Below are 22,597 nucleotides of genomic sequence, written 5' to 3' on the forward strand. Positions count from 1 at the left end.
TATGGTCGATCAATATGCCACGAATACAGATTTTGTAGACATTTTCGCACGGATACGGGATGGGAAGACAGTAGCGGGATATTGCATTCGGGATGGCTACTTGATGAGGAAAACCATGTTGTGCGTTACACAACCGTTGAGGGAAAAGGTTATGACCGAATGCCACTGTCCACCTTGTACGGGTCCCCGCGGCATTGCTACCACCTTGAAACGGGTAGAGAGATACTTCTATTGGCGGAGTCTCAAGAAGGATGTGGACTAGTTTGTGCGCAGTTGCTTGGTATGCTAGAAGGTTAAGTTTGACAGGCATAAAGCACAGGGATTGTTACAGCTTTTTCCCATACCCACCTGCCCCTGGGAAAGTATTGCAATGGATTTCATTTTTGATCTCCCGAGAACACAGGGTGGTCACTATGGTATTTGGACTGTTATTGACAGATTTAGCAAGCAGGCTCATTTCATTCCAGTGAAGAAAACAGTCAAGCAGAATCACTTAGCGAGACTGTTTGTGGCCCAGATCTTTCGATTACATGGCATGCCCGAGACGATTGTCTCCGACAAAGACCCCAGATTTACGAGTTTGTTTTGGAAGGCAATTTGGGAGAACATTGGCACGCGGTTGCAGTTCTCGTCATCTTTTCACCCGTAGACTGACGAGCGATCGAAGATTGCGAATTCAGTGGTTTTAGATTTATTGAAGTCTTACATCTCAAATCAGAAGACTCAATGGGAAAAGTTTCTACCTTTGGTGGAATTTGCCTGCAACAACACGATACACTCTTCGACGGGGAAGGTGCCATTTGAGATTATTGAAGGTGCTGTGAAGGTTCCACCCTTCCTAAGCACAAAAAATAAGATTTTTGAAGCCGATGAGTATACGCGCGACTTGGACACGGCTTTTGCCAAGGTCCGCGAGGCTTTGCAGAAATCTCTAGAAAGACAAAAAGGCAGCGGATCACCATCGTCGCGATTTGAAATTGAAGGAGAATGATTGGGTGTTCTTACGTTTTGAGAAGGCACGCCTGAGAAAGAAGAAGCGAAAAGAGAGGCTTTTTCCAAAGCTTAGTATGAGATACTACGGACCTTTCCAAATCTCCGAAAAGATCAATGATGTCTCCTTCCGACTAAAGTTGCCTGACACTTGGAGGATTCACAATGCATTTCATGTGAAGTCTCTTGAAACCTTGTAAAGGTGATGTGCCCGAAGATGGGGAGCCTGATGAGCAACCCGAAGTGGAAGAAAACGAGGAGATCGTTGTTCCTGAACAAATATTGGCACATAAGGACAGAGAGAATAAGGGTAAAGTGAGAAGGCGGTTCTTGGTTAAATTCAAGAACTATCCTGCATTGGATACGGAGTGGATGGAGGAGGAGGATCTAGCAGATACTCCTCAGATTGTGAAATTTTATCTTGAAGCTTTTTGGTTTAGCATAGTCTACTTCAAATGGAACCCCGAATTAAGCTTGGCCGGAGATCTGGTGCAATGGGTTGCACAAGAGCGGAGTTACTCCGCTCCTTTGTCAACAGATGCCTCGATTTTGAATACTAGAGTCACTGATGTCTCTTTGAGCTTTAGGGATACTGAAAGCTGACAGTATTCTGCTGTATGACTTTATGAAATGGAATTCCGGATAATATGAAGCTAATTTGGTCTTGACTTGTTTAAGTGCAGGAACTGATAGACGAAATGATTGCAGCATTTTGGTCTGAATGATCTCGATAGCCATGGTTGGAATAGGTATTAGTCAATCGGGCATCTATGAGGTCTTGAGTGGATCTAGATGCCATTGCTAATCGCATTTCCGATAAATCATGGTTTGAGATCCGAATGAATGTTAAATGTGATTATCATGTGATGTCCTGTGATGTCAAGTGATGTCCTGTGATGTGACTGTCGATTGGTACATGTGCTAGATGTGTGTTCCTAGTGCGTTGATACTAACTGTTCAGTGTCTGCTAAGATAGTTTATGGCTTCTGTCTATTTTGCAGGAGTAATCGAGGGCGATTACAATGCTTTCAAGAGAGGGGTATGTCACAAACTGGTGACGTGGCTGCCCAGTGCACACTCATATGCACCTGCCCTTGGCCACAAATGATGAGGTGGCAGATTTACAGAAATGCTAACGTGGCTAGTTGCCGGTAGGACTGGCACGTGGCAGGTTGTACGGACGCCCGGAAATCGCAGCGGGAATTGCGGCAACAGGAAAGCAAGATTTGCAGCAGTACACAATTGCTTGGTATGCCAAAGGTCAAGCTTTGACAGGCATAAAGCATAGGGAATGTTACAACCTTTACCCATACCCACCTGCCTTTGGAAAAGTATTGCAATGGATTTCAATTTTGATCTTCAGAAAACATAGCGTGGACACGATTGTTTATGGCCCAGATCTTCAGATTACATGGCATGTCTGAGACGATTGTCTCCGACAGAGACCCCAGATTGTCGAGCTTGTTTTGGAAGGCTATTTGGGAGAACATTAGCATGTAGTTGCAGTTCTTGTCATCGTTCCACCCGCAGACCGACGGGCAATCAGAGATTGCTAATTCAATAGTGCCTGATTTGTTAAAGTCTTCTTCTTCGAATCTGAAGACTTCATGGGAACATGGTTTTTACCTTTGGTGGAATATGCCTACAGAAACACTAGTAACTCTTAGATGGGGAAGGTGCCATTTGAGATTATTGAATTCGGTATGAAGGTTTCGCCCTTAGCACGAAAGATAAGATTTTTCTTTGAAGCCGACCAGTTCACGAGGGACTTGGACTTGGTCCGGAAAGCTTTGCAGAAATCTCAGAAAAAGGCAGCAGATCGATATCGTCGCGATTTGAAATTGAAGGAGAACGATTGGGTGCTCTTACATCTTGAGAAGGCACGCCTGAGAAAGAAAAAGGGAAAGGAGCGGCTTTCTCAAAAGCTTAGTACGTGATACTACGGACCTTTCCAGATTTCTCAAAAGATAAATGATGTCTCCTCTAGATTGAAGCTGCCCCACACTTGGAGACTTCACAATGTTTTCATGTGAGTCTCTTGAATCCTTTTAAAGGTGATGTGCTTGAAGATAGGGAAACGAGCAGATACTCGTTCGAGAACAGATATTGGCACAGAAAGATAAAAAGATTAAAGGTAAAGCGATAAGACGGTTCTTGGTTAAATTCAAGACCTACTCTGCATTGGATGCGAAGTGAATGGAGAAGGAGGACTTGGCAGATACTCCTCGGAGTGTGAATCTTTACCTCGAAGTGGATTAGCATAGTCTATTCTAAATGGAACCCCGAACTCAGCTTGGGTGGAATCTCGTGCAGCGGGTATGCACAAGAGGGGAGTCGCTCCGCTCCTTTGTCAAGAGATTGCCTCGATTTTTGATACTAAAGTCACTGATGTCTCTTTTGAGTTTCAGGGATACTGTGAGCTGACAGTATTTTGCTGAATGACTTTATGAACTGGAATTCCTGAACATGATACTGACTTGTTCTTGACTTGTTTAAGTGCAGGAATCGATAGACGAAATGACTGCAGCATTTCGGTCTGAACGATCTCGATAGACATGGTTGCAATAAGGATTAGTCAATCGGGCATCTGTGATTGCTAAATATGTTGCTGATTAATCATGGTTTGAGATCCGAATGAATTTGTGAATGTGATTTGTCATGTGATATCCTGTGATGTCAAGTGATGTCCTGTGATGTCATGTGATGTGGCTGTCGATTGGTACATGTGCTAGATGTGTGTTCCTAGTGCGTCGGTACTAACAGTCAGTGTCTGCTAAGACAGTTCATGGCTTCTGTTTGTTTTGCAGGCGTAATCGAGGGCGATTACAATACTTTCAAGAGGGGGGTATGTCACAAATCGGTGATGTGGCATAGCCATTTGGGCAGGAGAAACCACACACCGGCTGATGTGGCAGCAGTCATGGATTTCATGCTGAAAATGTTGACGTGGCAGTACGACTATTTTCGGAAATCGCGGCGTAATTTGCAAAAGCTGGTTGACGTTGCATGCTGTACGGAATTCCGCATTTTGCGTTGGGGGAAAAGCAGCTAAAATCCTACGCAATTGCTGAGGAGCGTTTTGGGAAAACTTGCTTTATTTTAAGCCTAGTTTAGAGGCATTGCTTTATGAAGCTTTTGATTTTTGAAGCTTTTGGGGCTTTGCTTTTAGCATCCCTTGTAACCTTTATAAAGAACCCAAAAGGGCTCCCTCTGCATAGCATCTGGATGCAGAGTCTGAGAGTAAGAGCCTCCCACTCCCTTGTACTTTGAGTTGCAGATTAATATAAAAAGAAATACCGAAAGGGGCGCCAGTCTTTGGGGCCAACATCTCTAGGCACGGAACTCCGCTGGGCTGTGTCGAATCAATTGTGAACTGTGAACTGTTTTGAAGTGAATTCTTGTCGTGTCGCGCTAGAATCTTGAGTTGGAGTGTCCAAGTCTGTTACATAGTCATGTGCATCGTGCAAGACGGTTGTCCGGAGAGAGGGCAACACACATAGACGGTGACGAAAATATAACAAACCATCACGAATGAGATAATTGCTCGGCCCTTGGGAAGCAAGAGCTTGCAACCATTGCTTACCAAACTTGGAATCTGCTTACTGGTTCTTCATGCTATCGAAAGACACACCCTGAAGAGAAACTGTGGATCTTGACTCAAGAGCCAAAATTTGTCCTTTGCGACTTAACGCATCTGCAACATGGTTAGCTTTTCCAGGCACATACTCAATCAAACCACTAAATTGCTCAAAAATTGTGACCACTGTGTTTGGCGATCACTCCAATGTGCACTAGGCATAGACTGGAGCCACTTGAGGGCTTGGTGATCTGTGCGAACTTTGAACTCTCTACCACACAGAAAATGCTTCCAATGCTTAAGAGAGTGAATGACAGATAAAGTCCTTTATCATTAACTGAATAGTTCTTTTCTGCACTATTGAACTTTCGACTAAGGAAAGCAACTGGACGACCATGCTGTTGAAGCACATCGCCTATGGCGACATTGCTCGCATCCGTCCATACCTCAAAGGGATCATCCCAAGAGGCAAGGATGAGACATGGCGCTTCTGTCACGGCAACCTTGAGAGCTGCGAAAGCCTCAATGGTTGCCTCGGGCCAACCCACTCGCTGTCTCAAAACATCAGCCATGGGTGTGGCAATGCGTGCAAAATTCTCTATGTGCGAACTATATGCTTGACATAAACCAAGAAAAGAACGCACATCATATGCAGTTTTGGGCAAATCCCAATTCCGTACCTGTTCCACCTTAGCGGGGTCTAGCTTGACACCTTCTGCAGAAATGATCTGACCCAGATAAGTAACTTCAGTGAAAAAAAACTCAGATTTCTTAGCTGCAATGTACAGCTGACACTCATCCAAACGGTTTAATACCCTTTCTACATCCTTTTCATGTTGTTCCCACGATGCAAAAAAAAGAGAATATCATCAAGAAAGATGAACACACATACACCAACCATATTGCCAAAACGGCCTACCATGAGACGATACTCTTTTCTACCCGCTGCAACTGGAGGACCATGCTGCTGAAGCACAACGCCTATGGCGACATTGCTCGTATCCGTCCATACCTCAAAGGGATCATCCCAAGAGGCAAGGAAGAGACACGGCGCTTCTGTCACCTCAACCTTGAGAGCTGCGAAAGACTCAATGGCTGCCTCAGACAAATGCACGTGCTGTTGGCGAGTCTTTACCCCTTTCAAAACATCAGTCATGGGTGCGGCAATGCATGCAAAATTCTCTATGTGCGAACTATATGCTTGACATAAATCAAGAAAAGAACGCACATCATGTGCAGTTTTTGCAAATCCCAATTACGTACCTGTTCCACCTTCGCGGGGTCTAGCTTGACGCCTTCTGTAGAAATGGTATAACCAAGATAAGTAACTTGAGTGAAAAAAAACTCAGATTTCTTAGCTGCAATGTACAACTGACATTCATCCAAACGGTTTAATACCCTTTCTACATCCTTTTCATGTTGTTCCCACGATGCAGAAAAAAAGAGAATATCATCAAGAAAGATGAACACACATACACCAACCATATTGCCAAAAAAGCCTACCATGAGACGGTACTCTTTTCTGCCCACTGCAACTGGATGACCATGCTGCTGAAGCACAGCGCCTATGGCAACATTTGTTAGGAATGGGATTGTGCTAGCTAGGGTGGATGAAAGAGAGACATAATGTTAATGTGTGAATGTGTGTGTAAGCAAGATTATCACTCAAGTGAATTAGGTTCCAAGATAGAATTAGCTTGGACTCATAAACACAATCTTGAGTATTGACTTAGCTTAGCACAAGCTCACCACAGACAAGCATGTAGTGCAAAATAGTGTTGTGTTTGTTCATTCATGAAATGAGCTTTAAGTAGCTCTACAACTTTGCTCCATAGCATGTGGGATAATTCCACTCTCCTCTCCTTGACTCACACTTTAGGACAAAGCTCACACTTTACAATGCTCCCCTTGAGGTTTGGACTATGACAAAGTACTGAAGATGCAATATCCACACAGGATGATAATATCAGTGTCCACACAGGATGGTGATATCCACACAGGAAAATAAAAGTCCTCCCCTACAAGTAGAGAGTTTGCATCTTCAAAATGGGTCTTCTTTAAAGACAAGGTTGCTCCCGCCTTCATCTTCTTTGTCTTCTACCATGTGAACTGACCCTTTGATAGGTCTCTTCCCTTCGTGGCTTCTACTGCTGCTTCTATTGCTGCTGCTTTCTCCACTGCTACTGCCTCCATTTGAGTAACATCAAGAAGGAGGGTGTCTGAAACGAACAAGGAGAAAGGATCTCCCGGCCACACAGACCGCCTACAGATACGCGTCGGACGAACCACCCGACCATAGCCACCATCTGGCAGCTCCCCCGTGCTGGGGCCTGCGTCCGAGGATGTAGGCGTGCACCTGTAAGACCGAGCGTCCCATACCACCCGGCCTCACCTCCTCGAGGTGACCTCGCGCACTCCTAGCCTCGCGGGCTAACCACTGGCACTCTGCCAGTGGGGTCGATAACTGTAAATGAGGCCTTGGCCTCCCTTTTATAATAATGGCCGGCCACATTGGCCGGGTTCACACTACGTTCGCCCGGACACTGGACACCCATCCCGACGGCATCTGGGCTAGATCCCCTCTCCTGTGAGCGGGACATAACATACTTCCCCCCTTAAGAACCATTGATGTCCTCATCAATGAAGTGGGGATATTGAGCCTTCAAAGCTCGAACAGGTTCCCAAATAGCAAACCTTTTGAGATCGGCCCTTCCATTTAATTAAGTACTCGTCATAAGCCTTTTGGCGCGAATGACGGGTACGATGATCTAAAACTGCTTCTGGTTCTCGAGGAATATACTCAGTTTGCATATCTTGCCATACATTTTCCTCGATAGGCACCACAACGTCGGCTTCGCCCAATTTCTCTTTAAGGCGGCTGACATGAAACATGGATGTACAGTAACATCCGAAGGAAGAGCCAGTTTGTAGGCAACTTGGCCAATTTTCTTTGTGATAAAAAACGGACCACAATATCTAGCTGAAAGCTTATAATGCTTATCTATTCGCATAGTCTTGGAATCCTTGGGTATCTTCAGATAAACCCATTGTCCCACATCTAGAGTCCGTGGAGATCTCTTTTGATTAGCATAAGTAGTGACTCGATCACGAGCCGTTCTTATACTATCTTTAGCCAATTCGAGCATCTCCTGCATGTCATACAGGAAATCACGAGCTTGGCGGTCCTTGACTTTCTCTAAGCCAATAGCAATCGGGGATTTAGGCTCAAATCCACACATCAGCATGAACGGGCTAAATCCAGTAGCAGAATGCTTGCTACTATTATAGGCAAACTCTAACTGTGGAAGATACCTCTCCCAGTCAGATTGCCTATGAGAGACATAGGCTCTCAACATGTCCTCTAACGTCTGATTCATTCTCTCAGTTTGTCCGTCGGACTCAGGATGGTCAGAAGACGACATACTCAACTTCGTTTGAAGATGAGCAAACACATCTCGCCAAAATCGGCCAGTGAATTTAGTATCTTGATCACTGACGATATCCTCTGGGAGACCATACAGCTTATAAAGCTGATCGACAAATAAAACCGCCAACTCATGGCTTTACTGTCGACTTCGTTGGTATAAACTTCGCCATTTTTGTGAGTCTGTCGACCACAACCCAAATAGCGTCATTGCCTCGACTAGTATTAGGCAAACCAACGATGAAATCCATGGAAATATTCTGCCACTTGGCATCTGTGATTTCCAATGGGTGTAGCAGGCCAACTTTCCTAAGGCGCTCTACCTTATTGACCTGACACTGAGCGCATCTCTTCACATAGCTCTCTATGTAATGGCGCATTCTTGGCCAATAGAAATATCGCTTGACCAAAGCCAAAGTTCTTTGGATGCATGGGTGCCCAGCGCTAGGAACATCGTGGCATTCGCACAAAATCCTTTGTTGAATCTCATCGATTTCCGGCACGCAGACTTTACCATTTCTAAACAATAGTCCACCTCTAATGGAATATTGTCACTATCTCGTCTCTCCAGCATGACTCACTTGGGTCTCCGGATCACCCAAGCCTGTATGCGAGTCATGCCCCGCTTCGACCTCGTTCCATATCTTGCCAAAATGGCCATCGGAGCGACATAGCCCTCGGAGAGAGAGATAGAAATCCGTCGAGATTTCAGCCATAGACAAAGCATTGACCTCAGGAATCCTGCTGAGCGCATTGGCAACTCGATTGTTGGATCCTTTTCTATAACTGATCCGTCCATGCAACAAACGTAGAGCCATACAAGTAGTGCTGCCATTTCCTCAGGGCGTGGACTACAGCGTAAAGCTCCTTCTCATACGTTGGATAACGCATCTCAGCGTCAGAAAGCTTCTTACTTTCAAACGCAACAGGACGTCCATCCTGGTATAATGCCGCACCAATAGCATAATCACTAGCATCCGTTTCAACCACAAACGGTTTGCTAGGATCCACAATGTGCAATATTGGCGCAGTAGTCACCAAGTGTTTTAGGGTCCGAAAGCTCTCGTCGAGACGCTCATTCCAGACAACATGGGGATTACCTTTACGACGAGGACCCGAAGTCTTCGGCCCTTTCACCCCTCCTTTTAAAAGTTGCGTAAGCGGAGCAGCAACTTTAGAGTAATCCTTGATAAACTTGCGAAAGAATCCAGTAAAGCCTAAAAAAGACTTTACTTGGCGCACATTCTTCAGAATGGGCCAATTTCGCACTTTATCCAACTTTTCAGGGTCGACGCGAATTCCATCGCGAGTAATGATGCGACCCAAGTAGAGAAGCTCTTTCTTAAAGAATTCACACTTCGAAGCCTTAGTGTAAAGCTTCTCAGTTCTTAGTACTTCGAGAACAGTACGTATATGCACTAGGTGCTCAGACAAACTTCGACTGTGGATCAAGATATCATCGAGAAATACAACAACGAAGTTGCCTAAAAATGGTCTCAGTAGATCATTCATCATGTGCTGGAACGTAGCTGGAGCATTGGTCAAACCAAAAGGCAAGACCAAAAACTCGTAGTGACCATAACGCGTATGGAAGCCTGTCTTAGGAACATCTTCCAGTTTGATCCGTATCTGATGATAGCCTGATCGCAGGTCTATCTTCGTAAAATACAACGCTCCATGGAGCCGATCTATCAGATCGTCCATGCGCGGGAGCGGATACTTGTTCTTGACAGTGAGTTTATTCAACCCCTTGTAATCCACGCAGAAGCGCATAGTGTTATCCTTCTTTTGAGAAAGTAGCACTGGCGTCCCCCACGGGGATTTGCTAGGCCGAACAAAACCCCTGTCGAGATAATCCTTCAGCTGTCGCTGGATCTTGTCCTCCTCGGTCTTACTAAACCGATAGGGTTGCTTTGAGAAGGGCTGATTGCCAGCCATCAACTCAATGCCATGATCTACTCCTCTCAAAGGCGGCAAGCCAGGAGGTAGATCATCAGGAAAAACATCCTTGAAATCAGTCATGATTTCTCGGATAAGGTCGGATTCGTCGGAATCCCCAAGTTCAACAGAAGAACATGAAACATTTTTATGAAATTCAGTGACAGAAGTACCAAGCACTAATGAATCAAACCAAGCAGACGGTACACATTGATAAAAGTCAACATCAGAAGACTTTATTTCTTTATACATTTCCAAAGCAGTTGTTTATACATTTCCAAAGCAGTAACAACTGGTATTGCAAAACCATTATTTACAGACTTCTGATTACAAAGCGACACAGATACATGAGGCATGTTCTGCTTAACAAAAACAAGAGAGTGATGTACATAGTCTATATACAATGAGTCTTGTTTATCATAAAACCATGGAATTCCTAAAATAACATCTGCTCTATCCAGGCGCATGATGTGGAAGTCCAGGTTCTCTTTGTAATCAGCCAGCTCGAGCGACAAGTCTGGAACCATCCGATTCCATACATTTGTATCGACGCCACGAGCCATCTTCACGCGATACTCATGGTCACTGTCTTGCGTCCGCAGGTTCAGTTTCTGCACCAATTTTGCATCCACAAAATTGTGTGAGCTTCCATTATCAAGGAGTACGGTCACGTCGTGACCATTGATCTTCCCGGGGAAACGGAGAAGATCGTGCTTACCAAACACTTTGGTGCTAAAAGTACAATTAGTGCATGAACTGGGCGCTAAATGATGGATTTCAACTTGAACAACATCAGAGTTACCTGAGATCTCGTGAATCTGAACCGAAGGACGGCCTTGCGGTTTCTGCATCTTCTTCTTCTTAGGGCAATCCTTGATTTGGTGACCCGTCTGGCCACATCCGAAGCAAGCCCCCTTCTTCAGTGCATCAGCAACTGAAGCGTTTCTGGCTTTCTTCTTTTCCTGAGAAGATCTCGGCGGTGATTTGGATTTACGCTGGAATCGGGGTCGCTTCCTCGAAGCACCCTCACCGGATTGATGGTCTGCAGTTCTTTTCTTATCATAATTCGCTCCATTTATCAAATGGAACGTCCTGGCCATTTCCATTGCATCCTCGACATCAGTCGGGGCTTTGTCTTTGATTAAGGCCCAACGGTAATCTTCATGTAACCCCAGCAAGTACATGTGCACATGTGCACGGCGTGTGTGGAATCCACCTTGTAGAAGGTGAGCGCCTCTTTGAAAGCTGTCGTATATTTATCAAAAGACAGAGTTTTCATCGAAAGACTCTTCAGTTTGGCATACGCTTTCAAAGGGTCCATTTTTGCGAAATCCTTCTTGAATTTCACGCAAAAATCAGCCCACGTCGTAGGCTTTTCTGTCATGTCATGCCACCAGGTAAGCGCCTTACTGCGTAGATAAAGAGTAATCGTCTGAATCCTCCGTTCATCATGCTCCCCATGGAGATCAAAGTATGTGGTCCACTGGTGCAGCCAGTTATTTACAGCCAATTCCGTACACTCCTTCTCTTCACCTGAGAAATTTGTAGTCTTATACGGAATTGTGGCAGTCGGACCACCCTGCGAACGCCCAAAAGCAGTAATCTGCGTCCGTAGATGCTGGAGATGGGTTTTGCCCTCGGAAATACGCGCAGTCGTCGACTGAGCCATATTTTCGAGAGTAGAAAGGCGGGAACTGAGCCCCTGTACGACCCCTTCGAGAGAGGCCAAGTGAAGGTTCGTCTGAACATTCACGTTTCCCAGAGCGGTAACACGTTGGTCGAAGCTCTGGAAAGTGCTCGTAATCCATGTGTAGAGAGCATGCGTGAATGGAATGTGAATGTTACGTGGCGCGTCGTCACGCTGCACATCCGAGCTGGAGGAATCCATCGCGAAGTGCGTGGAAAACTGAAAAATTCACGCAAAACTGAGCCTTTTCTGCACTTTTCGGTCGCGAAAAGTTGAAGTTGCGAAGAGCTTCACGCGTCGGCATTAGCGGGTGATGGCGGGAGCATGGGAGCGCGAGCAAGTGAGAGAGAGGAGCAGCAGAAAGAAGTAGAGAGGCCCAAAAATGAGTTTCTCTGCAAACTGTAAAGTCTCTGTAAGTGAGTTTTAATAAAACTCAGGTTTCAAACTATTATAAAAAAAAAGTTCAAGCTTGAAAGGGGCTGGCCACCTTGAATTAAAAGGCCCATTTTAATAAACCCTAAGAACCTATGTTTTTTTAACTCTGTAATGCCAGCGTTAAAAAAAAACATCAGCGTGGAGTTTTTTCGAAGGCAGCGCTGGCCAGAGATTGACGCGTGGAGATTGGGCAGAAAAAAAAATATAGCACACACATGCCTTGCGCCCTCGCGTGGCCAGCACACGCAAACCAAAGGTAGCGTTCTCTTTGTTTTTGCCATGCTGGATCCACGCTGGATCTCCCTCCCTCCTCACGCTACCTCCTGCAGAAGCTCCTTGCATTGGTGAGAGTCTCTCTCTCTCACTCTCTCTCTCTCTCTCTCTCTCTCTTTCTCTCTTACGCTGGTGAGAGTCTCTCTCTCTCTCTCTCTCTCTCTCTCTCTCTCTCTCTCTCTCTCTGTGCTTCGCACAGAGAGGCTTACAGAGAGAGAGGAATTTACAGAAAGATGTAAAAGTATATCGTACGCTGAAATTTAATCCAAAACAGGAAATTAAAGGTAAATACATTGCTTTTCGTCGAAAACCAGTAAATTCATCGGAAATCTTTCAATTTCCAGCACTCCCATCTGTCAATTTGCTGGTTTTTATCAAAAATCAGCAGTCGAACTATATTATTTATCTGCAAACATGCTTCCGAGAAGAAAAGTAAACAATTTCAGCAATTTAATCACTAAAAACTATGCAAAGGCGAGGTTTTCCGAACCAAACCGTTCCATAGGTGTGCACACAGTCCCTCGTGCAGCCAAGCTGGCTCTGATACCATGAAACGAACGAGGAGAAAGGATCTCCCGGCCACACAGACCGCCTACAGATACGCGTCGGACGAACCACCCGACCATAGCCACCATCCGGCAGCTCCCCCGTGCTGGGGCCAGCGTCCGAGGACGTAGGCGTGCACCTGTAAGACCGAGCGTCCCATACCACCCGGCCTCACCTCCTCGAGGTGACCTCGCACACTCCTAGCCTCGCGGGCTCTAACCACTGGCACTCTGCCAGTGGGGTCGATAACTGTAAATGAGGCCTTGGCCTCCCTTTTATAATAATGGCCGGCCACACTGGCCAGGTTCACACTACATCCGCCCAGACACTGGACGCTCATCCCGACGGCATCTGGGCTAGATCCCCTCTCCTGTGAGCGGGACATAACAGTGTCCCTTCTTACCGCATTTGTTGCAAGGCTTCGATGATAAACAGTCCTTTGCTATTTGACCTTCTTTGCCACTTAATTTGCGAAGCACCTCTTCACCTTTAAAAATAAAGTCACTCTTCACAAATATTTTCTTTGATGATGAAACATTCCCCACATCATCATCTTCATTTGTCGTATCATTGTCTCCTTTTCTTTTATCTTCATTGGTCCAAAATTCAAGGCTGCTCCCTTCTTAGCTAATGGTGTAGAGCATGCATATATTACATTTTGTTTGCTTGTGTGTGTGCTCATAGTGATGGGCGGTCTTACCATACATTCATTGTGCAGGCAGTGTCTAAACCCCGTTGCAAGTGGTGGATACAAGAAATGTGGGTTCAAAAGACTTGATGACTTTTATTTCAGTCTTAATAAGTGGAACTGAAAGCTTTGGGAATTTTTGTTTATTTATTTTTAATATAGTTTTGTGTGTGAGATTGTGCCAAGGCAAAAATTAAATCACCCTTCCCTTTTCTTAAGTAGGCATTTTGTTGCTTTCCAAGGTTAAAGTTGAATGACTTCTTTGGGTCGGCACGTTGGGTGAGAACGGGAGCTATGCCGAGCAGTTAAAGAACTGTTTAATGGTGCATCAAAAGGGTGAACATTGAAAATTATGCATTGCAGTAGGTTCGAGGGTAGCGAGCCTCGAGGTGAAGGTGGCCTGGGAAAAAGCACAGCACGCAGGTGCTCCTTGCCGGTGGAGGGCATACGCGTTTGAGGAGACGACCACGGGATGCGAGCACTAATCAGTGCTGAGGGAGTCTGCTCGATGCCGAGGAGGACCCGGAGTAGTGCAGCTCGTAATCATCGATGGAGGGACCAGCGGGTGCAGGAGCGAGGTTGCCACGTGTCTTGAGAGTAGGGACCGCAAGCAGGCAGGTCGGTAGAGACTTGCAGGTTGTTGGCACCAAGGCAGCAAAAGGATGCTGTCGGCAGAATTGGCACCGTTCTAGGCTGTAGTAGGTGGGAGACTGAGAGTGGAGATAGCCGAGGGCCGAGGGGCTGTGTGTAGCTGCCAGTAAGACGCAGGTGTGGCGCACTGTGTACTTGGCAAGGACGCGCAGCCAGCAAGTTAATGCCGCAGGCTATGGTGGGCGCTCAAAGGAGTTGGGGGACCACGATGGCGAAGCAGTAGGCTGATTATTGTTGGGCACCCATAGTTTACAGAGGCAAATCATGATTAGAGGAATCTGCAGGTTGCCTGGTTGTGGAGCAAGCACATCAACACTCAGGTGGCCGATTTACTGAAATCTAGTTCGCTTTGGTGATGCCGCTGCCTTTAGAGATTGGGTAAGCTCTGTCATAGATGGACCTCAATCCCCGCTGCTACCTTTCCCTAACCCCATCAACAGCCGATAGCCATTGCTCCTCTCTCTCTCTCTCTCTCTCTCTCTCTCTCTCTATCTTTCTCCTCTTGTATCTTTCTACACTATCCCCATTTCTCTCTCTTACACTGCACACAATCATAGTAGCACCCACAAAACAACTCTCTACTCTCTACTCAACTCTCTCTAGACGCACACCATATTGAAAACAAAATAGAAGAAAAACAGAATGCAAATTCAGCAAGCAACGGTATGAGATCCCTTACGGAGAGAATGAGGGAGTTCTACCATGGCTCTGATACCAAATGTTAGGAATGGGATCGTGCTAGCTAGGGTGGATGAAAGAGAAACATAGTGTTAATGTGTGAGTGTGTGTAAGCAAGATTATCACTCAAGTGAATTAGGTTCCTAGATAGAATTAGCTTGGACTCATAAACACAATCTTGAGTATTGATTTAGCTTAGCACAAGCTCACCACAGACAAGCATGTAGTGCAAAATAGTGTTGTGTTTGTTCATTCATGAAGTGAGCTATAAGTAGCTCTATAACCTTGCTCCACAGCATGTGGGATAATTCCACTCTCCTCTCCTTGACTCACACTTTAGGACAAAGCTCACACTTCACAACATTGCTCGCATCTGTCCCTACCTCAAAGGGATCATCCCAAGAGGCAAGGATGAAACACGGCGCTTCTGTCACTGCAACCTTGAGAGCTACGAAAGCCTCAATGGATGCCTTGGGAAATCCACGCGCTGTCGGCGAGTCTTTACCCCTTTCAAAACATCAGCCATGGGTGTGGCAATGCGTGCAAAATTCTCTATGTGCGAATTATATACTTGACATAAACCAAGAAAAGAACGCACATCATATGCAGTTTTGGGCAAATCCCAATTACGTACCTGTTCCACCTTCGCGGGGTCTAGCTTGACGCCTTTTGCAGAAATGATACAACCCAGATAAGTAACTTCAATGAAAAAAAAACTCAGATTTCTTAGCTGCAATGGACAATTGACACTCATCAAAACGGTTTAATACCCTTGCTACATCCTTTTCATGTTGTTCCCACGATGCAGAAAAAAAGAGAATATCATCAAGAAAGATGAACACATATACACCAACCATATTGCCAAAACGGCTTACCATGAGATGGTACTCTTTTCTACCCGCCTCTTCATTTAAGAAGATCTCGTTCAAAGAACAGATTTAGCGGTTTACCTTGGGACTTTCTACAGAAATCCGAGATCACTGCTTAGAGCAAAAGTCAGATTCCATTCAGGAACTGATGAGTCATTCGAAACGGGGATTTTCCATTCATTCAAGCAGTTTGACCTACCCCACAGATGAAATCAAAACGCAAAGAACAAAACAAACTTCGAACAATGAAAGTAGAAAGAGGAAGAGCAATCCAGAAAAGAAAGAAAAGGATGCACGACCCAAACTCACTCCTTGAGAGAGAGCTCTCTACATAATGCCTTTGGAAGGATGTGATGTCCTCTTGGAAATTCCCTGGTACCACAAGAACAATGCCGTGGTCGACTATCGGGCGAGAAAAGCGACTTTGACTGCAGAGAAAGGCAAAACCATTGTACTTATGTAAAACTTAAGGGGAAGTCTGTCCCTATTGTATCGGCTTCGGCCATTTCAAAATTAATGAAATCTAGTCTGTTTGTTCACTCGATCTTTTTGAGAGAGATGAATGATGAGAATAGGACAAATATGTATGAACTTATTAAAGAACGCCAAGATTTTCTCCAGACTCATCCCAATTGCTTTTCAGAGGGCTTGCCAGGTGAGTTACCACCAGCTCGTCTTGACGATCATACCATTGATTTGATACCTGGAAGCACCCCACCGAACCGGCCACCTTACCGTGTGAGCCGAGCCCAGAACGAAGAAATTATGAACCAAGTGAAAAACCTCTTGGAAAAGGGTCTTGTCCACCCTAGTACTTCACCGTACTGCTCTCGAGTGTTGTTGGTTTTGAAGAAAGACGGATCTTGGAGAATGTGCATTGATTATAGAGCTCTCAACAAAATCACCATCAAGAATATATTTCCGATTCCTAGGATCGATGATATACTTGATCGACTACAGGGATCCTCGTGCTTTAGCAGGATCGACTTGAAAAGTGGATATCATCAGATCCAAATCGTGTCGGAAAACGTCTATAAGACAGCTTTTCGGACGACTTTTGGGTTATTTGAGTTTTTGGTGATGCCTTTTGGCGTAACCAATGCTCCTGCGACATTTAACCAGATGATGGACATGATTTTTCGAGAGTATAGACTATTTGTTGACACTTTCTTTGACGACATCATTGTTTTCTCCAAGGATGAGGCAGAACATATAGAACATCTACTTCAGGTCTTTCAAGCATTACAAGATCACAAGTTGGTGATTAATGCGAAGAAAAGTGAATTTTTCCTACCAGAAATACACTTTTTGGGACACAGTCTCAGCAGCAGGAGTGCAGATGGACCCGGCCAAGATAGAGACTATCTGTGATTGGCCCGATTTGAAGAATGTCCATGAAGTTAGAAGCTTCTTGGGCTTGTGTTCGTACTACAGGCGGCTCATTAGAAAGTTTGCAGAGAGTGCTTCCCCTTTGCATATCTTGACACAGAAAGGAGTCCCTTTCTTGTGGGGACCCACAGAGGTGACTGCCGTTTAGACATTGAAAAAGAAATTGATTGTAGGACCAGTTTTGACTTTGCCGGACTTGCAGAAGTCATTCGAAGTATATTGTGATGCTTGTGGTCGTAGTTTGGGTGCGGTCTTAATGCAAGAAGGCCATGTCATTGCCTACGAGAGCCGACTGTTCTCAAGGCCGGAATTGATAGCAAAGATTTATGAGAAAGAGCTTTTGGCGGTTATCCATGCTCTTTCTCAGTGGCGGCATTACCTACTCGGAGCGGATTTTACTATCTTCAAAGACCATCAGAGTTTACGCTACTTCTTGTCACAGAAGCAGCTATTGGAAAAGCAGATACGGTGGGCGAACATCTTGTCACAGTTCACTTCCAGATTGTGTGTGTGCACGGACAGAAGAATTTGGTGGCAGATGCTTTGTCTCGGACCCGTTGGCTCTGGTTATTTCCGCGATACATCATAGGAGCTTCGAGGATATGGTCGATCAGTATGCCACAGATACAGATTTTGTCGATATTTTCACTCGGATACGGTGTGAGCGGGATGGACACACACTCTTGGAAAGATACACACACACACACTATGGGGCACCACTCGGCTTACATAACCTTCCTGTCCGAGACAGGAAACACACCCATGGAGTGAGAGGAGAGAGACTATCCCCTTGCCCACTCCACACAGAGACACACACACACACCCAAAAAACTCATCTCAAAAGAGGAGAATTTCTGATTTTTAGATACAAATGAGCTTGGGCCAACACCAAGGGGCAAATAGCTCACACAAAATGGGTAAAATATACCAGATACAATCACAAATTGGAGTAGAAGCTTCGCTCATAGGAGAAACATACACAGCCAAAACAGCAGAAAAAGAGTGAGAAATTTGGCAAAATGGACTGCGCCATCGCGTCCGGAACGGCCCAAAACCCCAGTCTACAATGTCAAAGTCCTCAAATCCGACCTCGGATGAGCAGTTTACGGCCAAACAGGCTCCAAAAACCCCAAAAACACACCTGCGGCTGTTCCTCCTCTTCTCTCCACGTTTTTTCTGGTCTTCTCTTTGTTTTTTCAGTTCCCACACTTAGCTTTTTTAGTTGGGCACCCTTGGCCTTTTAGATGACCTCAAACGGACCCCGAACATGCCAAAAACTGACCTCGCAGTGGATAGTTGTCACCGTTTTGCATCATCCGCACACCTGGCACTCATTTCTTTTCAATAATGCATCCCGCCACCACGTGAAGTGGCCCCAAAAATTGGTCCTCATGATGACCTTTCTGCATAAGTATCACAAGAAAACACCCACGTCGTGTCCATACTTCTCCGCGTGCAAGTATTGACCCCGTTCGACCTCCTGACGCCACTCGATGCCATCTGACGCACCTGCTTACCTCATGTCGTCGGCCCGCGGATAGCTTCCTCGAGAAGTTTTACGCGCTAGAAACTCCTCATTATTGTAGAAAAAACACACTGGTACTGGTAATAGTGAAAATCGATGCACTATGTACACCCTGTCCTACCTGTACACATGTGGGCCCCACGTAACCACCTGGCTCTGGAAAATGGGCATCCTTTATTCGATGCACTATGCATGGGTATGAACATATGCGCAATCCCTTGCTCCAAAAAACTCCTGACAACGGAATGGGGAGATAGTAGCGGGATATTCCATTCGCGATGGCTACTTGATGAGGAAAATCATGTTGTGCGTTACGTAGCCGTTGAGGGAAAAGGTTATGACCGAATGCCACTGTCCACCTTTTACGAGTCACCGCGGCATTGTTACCACCTTGAAAGGGGTAGAGAGATACTTCTTTTGGCCGAGACTCAAGAAGGATGTGGACGAGTTTGTGGGCAGTTGCTTGGTATGCTAGAAGGTTAAGTTTGACAGGCATAAAGCACAGGGATTGTTACAGCTTTTTCCCATACCCACCCGCCCCTGGGAAAGTATTGCAATGGATTTCATTTTTGATCTCCCGAGAACATAGAGTGGTCAGGATGGTATCTGGACTGTTATTGACAGATTTAGCAAGCAAGCTCATTTCATTCCAGTGAAGAAAACAGTCAAGCTGGATCACTTAGCGAGACTGTTTGTGGCCCAGATCTTCAGATTACATGGCATGCTCGAGATGATTGTCTCCGACAAGGACCCAGATTCACGAGTTTGTTTTGGAAGGCTATTTGGGAGAACATTGGCACGCGGTTGCAGTTCTCGTTATCTTTCCATCCGCAGATTGACGGGAAATCTGAGATTGCGAATTCAGTGGTTTTAGATTTATTGAAGTATTACATCTTGGATCAAAAGACTCAATGGGAAAAGTATTTACCTTTGGTGGAATTTGCCTACAACAACACCATACACTCTTTCGACGAAGAAGGCGCCATTTGAGATTATTGAAGGTGCTACGAAGGTTCCACCCTTCCTAAGCACGAAAGGTAAGATTTTTGAAGCCGATGAGTACACATGTGACTTGGACACGGCTTTTGCCAAGGTCCGCGAGGCTTTGCAGAAATCTCAGGAAAGACAGAAAAAGGCAACAGATCGCCATCATCGCGATTTGAAATTGAAGGAGAATGATTGGGTTCTCTTACGTTTTGAGAAGGCACGCCTGAGAAAGAAAAAGGGAAAGGAGAGGCTTTTTCCAAAGCTTAGTTTGCGATACTACGGACCTTTTCAGATCTCCGAAAAGATAAATGATGTCTTCTTTCGACTGAAGCTGCCCGACACTTGGAGGATTCACAATGCTTTTCATGTGAGTCTCGTGAAGCCTTTTAAAGGCGATGTGCCCCAAGATGGGGAGCTTGATGAGCAACCCGAAGTGGAAGAAAACGAGGAGATCCTTGTTCTCGAACAGATATTGGCACATCAAGACAGAAATATTAAGGGTAAAATGATAAGGCGGTTCTTGGTTAAATTCAAGAACTATCTTACATTGGATGCGAAGTGGATGGAGGAGGGAATTAGCAGATACTCCTCAGATTGTGAATCTTTACCTTGAAGCTTTTGGTTTAGCATAGTCTATTCCAAATTTAACCCCGAATTCAGCTTGGCCGGATGTTTGGTGCAACAGGTACGCACAAGAGGGGAGTTACTCCGCTCCTTTGTCAACAAATGCCTCGATTTTTGATACTAGAGTCACCAATGTCTCTTTGAGCTTTAGGGATATTGAGAGCTGACAGTATTCGGCTGTAATGCTTTATGAACTGGAATTCCCGATAATATGATACTAATTTGTTCTTGACTTGTTTAAGTGCAGGAACTGATAGACGAAACGACTGTAGCATTTTGGTCAAAATGATCTCGATAGACATGGTTGCAATAGGGATTAGTCAATCGGGTATCTACAAGGTCCTGAGTGGATCTAGATGCGATTGCTAATTGCATTGCCGATAAATCATGTTCTGAGATCCCAAAGAATGTTCAATGTGATTTGTCTTGTGATGTCGTGTGATGTGACTGTCGATTGGTACATGTGCTAGATGTGTGTTCCTAATGCGTCGGTACTAACAATCAGTGTCTGCTACGACAGTGTATGTCTTCTGTCTGTTTTGTAGGCATAAGAGGGCGATTACATTACTTTCAAGAGGGGGGTATGGCACAAACTGGTGACGAGGCTGCGCTGTACACACATGGCTGCCCGGTACACACACCCTCCCCGATTGGCATGGACAGTCCCAGAAAATGACCCCCGCTGAAATGCTGACGTGGCAGGCAGCGTACGGACAGGCCCGCGTTTTGCGGCGCAGATCATGGAAATTCGTACAGCTGACATGGCAGAATTGCGTAGGGAAATTGCTGGCAGCTTTTGGGCTACGCAAGCGTTGACTGTTTTCTACGCAAATTGACTTGCTTTATTTTACGCTATTTTACGCAAGGCATTAGAAGAGAGAGAGAGAGAGCTTTGCTTTATTTTTAAGCCTATTTTAATAGGGCTTTTGGGACAGCTTTTGGGGCTCTACTTTTGGCATCCCTTGTTGTCACGTGACACATCATAACCCTATGTGTCCGTGGACAAGCTACACCACAGCAGGGTTCAGTCAGTCCGATCAAGTTAGATTAGCAGTGATCTGGCACTTTTGTGAGTCTATTCGTAGACCGTGCATGCCCAGTCACTTAGCATAGATGCATATCCTCCAGTTGCACACAACATGATCATCGGAATTCCCATCAGAATCCATTAGCATCAATTAGGGGAATTTTCGAGTGCATTTAGCCTATTTTCCTATTTTTGGTTATTTTCACTTATTATTTTTAAGTGACTTTCCAACAAAAGTAGGTAGGGCAATTTTGCTAAGTTAATATATAAGCAAACCCAAGTTAGCACTTTCTGGCAGAAGAGGCAGCAAGAGCACCTTGCTCAACAGGCAACTTCTCAGCAGAACCTTGGTGGATTCCCTCCGAGAAGGATCCCAAGCCTTGGCGTTTTCTCCAAGCAGCAGATTCCTATCCCTAGCGCTTTCAACAACATTCATCGTTGGAAAGCCAAGCCCTTGGCGTTTTTACATCAGATCGTTGCCGGAAAGACCATCGCATGCCTGGCGTTTTTCACATGCCCAGCGTTTTTGGAAATGCAAGATCAGCTAGCGTTTTTGGTCAACCTCAGTCTTTAGCGTTTTGGATTTCAGCAATAGAAAAAGTAGCAGATTCATACCACAAGAAGTAGCAGATTCAGCCCCGTAAAGATCATCAGTTTTCAGCCTACGATAATGACCTAAAAACGCAGCTAGAAAGTGCAGATCTTGAGCGTTTTCATCTTCAGCATGAACCTTGACAAAGCCGTTCATTTTCAGCCATAAGGACAGCAGTAAACAGTCATTTTCAGCCACCGAAACGGCCATGAAATTCAGCGATTAGAAGATCCCAGATTTAAACCATCAAGTCGTCGTCGTCATCACCGTCGTCGTCATCGGCATAGTCCCATTGCATTAGTCCATTGCATACGCATTGTACACCTTTGTGCCATAGTAACAGGGGACGCCCTTTTTCGGGCTTCCCGTCCCCACTTTCCGTCCCCACTCTCTTTTTTACACTAAAAATCCATTTCAGCCCCGTCCCCCGTCCCCCGTCTCCCGTTTCCCCGTCCCGGAATGCGTCCCTTGTGACTATGCTTTGTGCAATCAAAGTAGACCACTCTCACCGACGAGAGTGGGGCCTTCGGAGGAGGGTTTTACAACCTCTCGGTGTCGTATCTCTTCTCTCTCCTTCTCTCAGTCTCATTCACTTGCACGCACAATATCCACTCACTTTGTTCGTGACCACAACACTCTCCATAAGACGGAAAGCTCTCTTTCCCTAAGAACTAAAAGGAACCTTGAGCAATAAAGA

The 22,597-nt window shown here is 45.4% G+C and overlaps 1 protein-coding gene across 1 annotated transcript in view; it reads left to right on the forward strand.

Moving 5' to 3' along the window:
- LOC147423788 (pentatricopeptide repeat-containing protein At4g08210-like) overlaps positions 1-22,597 on the forward strand; it is a 98,613-nt gene that overhangs the window by 57,410 nt on the left and 18,606 nt on the right. The window lies entirely within an intron of this gene.

The sequence above is a fragment of the Adiantum capillus-veneris genome, chromosome 26 (genome assembly GCF_014529385.1).
Source record: "Adiantum capillus-veneris isolate H3 chromosome 26, ASM1452938v2, whole genome shotgun sequence".
In the NCBI taxonomy this organism is placed as follows: domain Eukaryota; kingdom Viridiplantae; phylum Streptophyta; class Polypodiopsida; order Polypodiales; family Pteridaceae; genus Adiantum; species Adiantum capillus-veneris.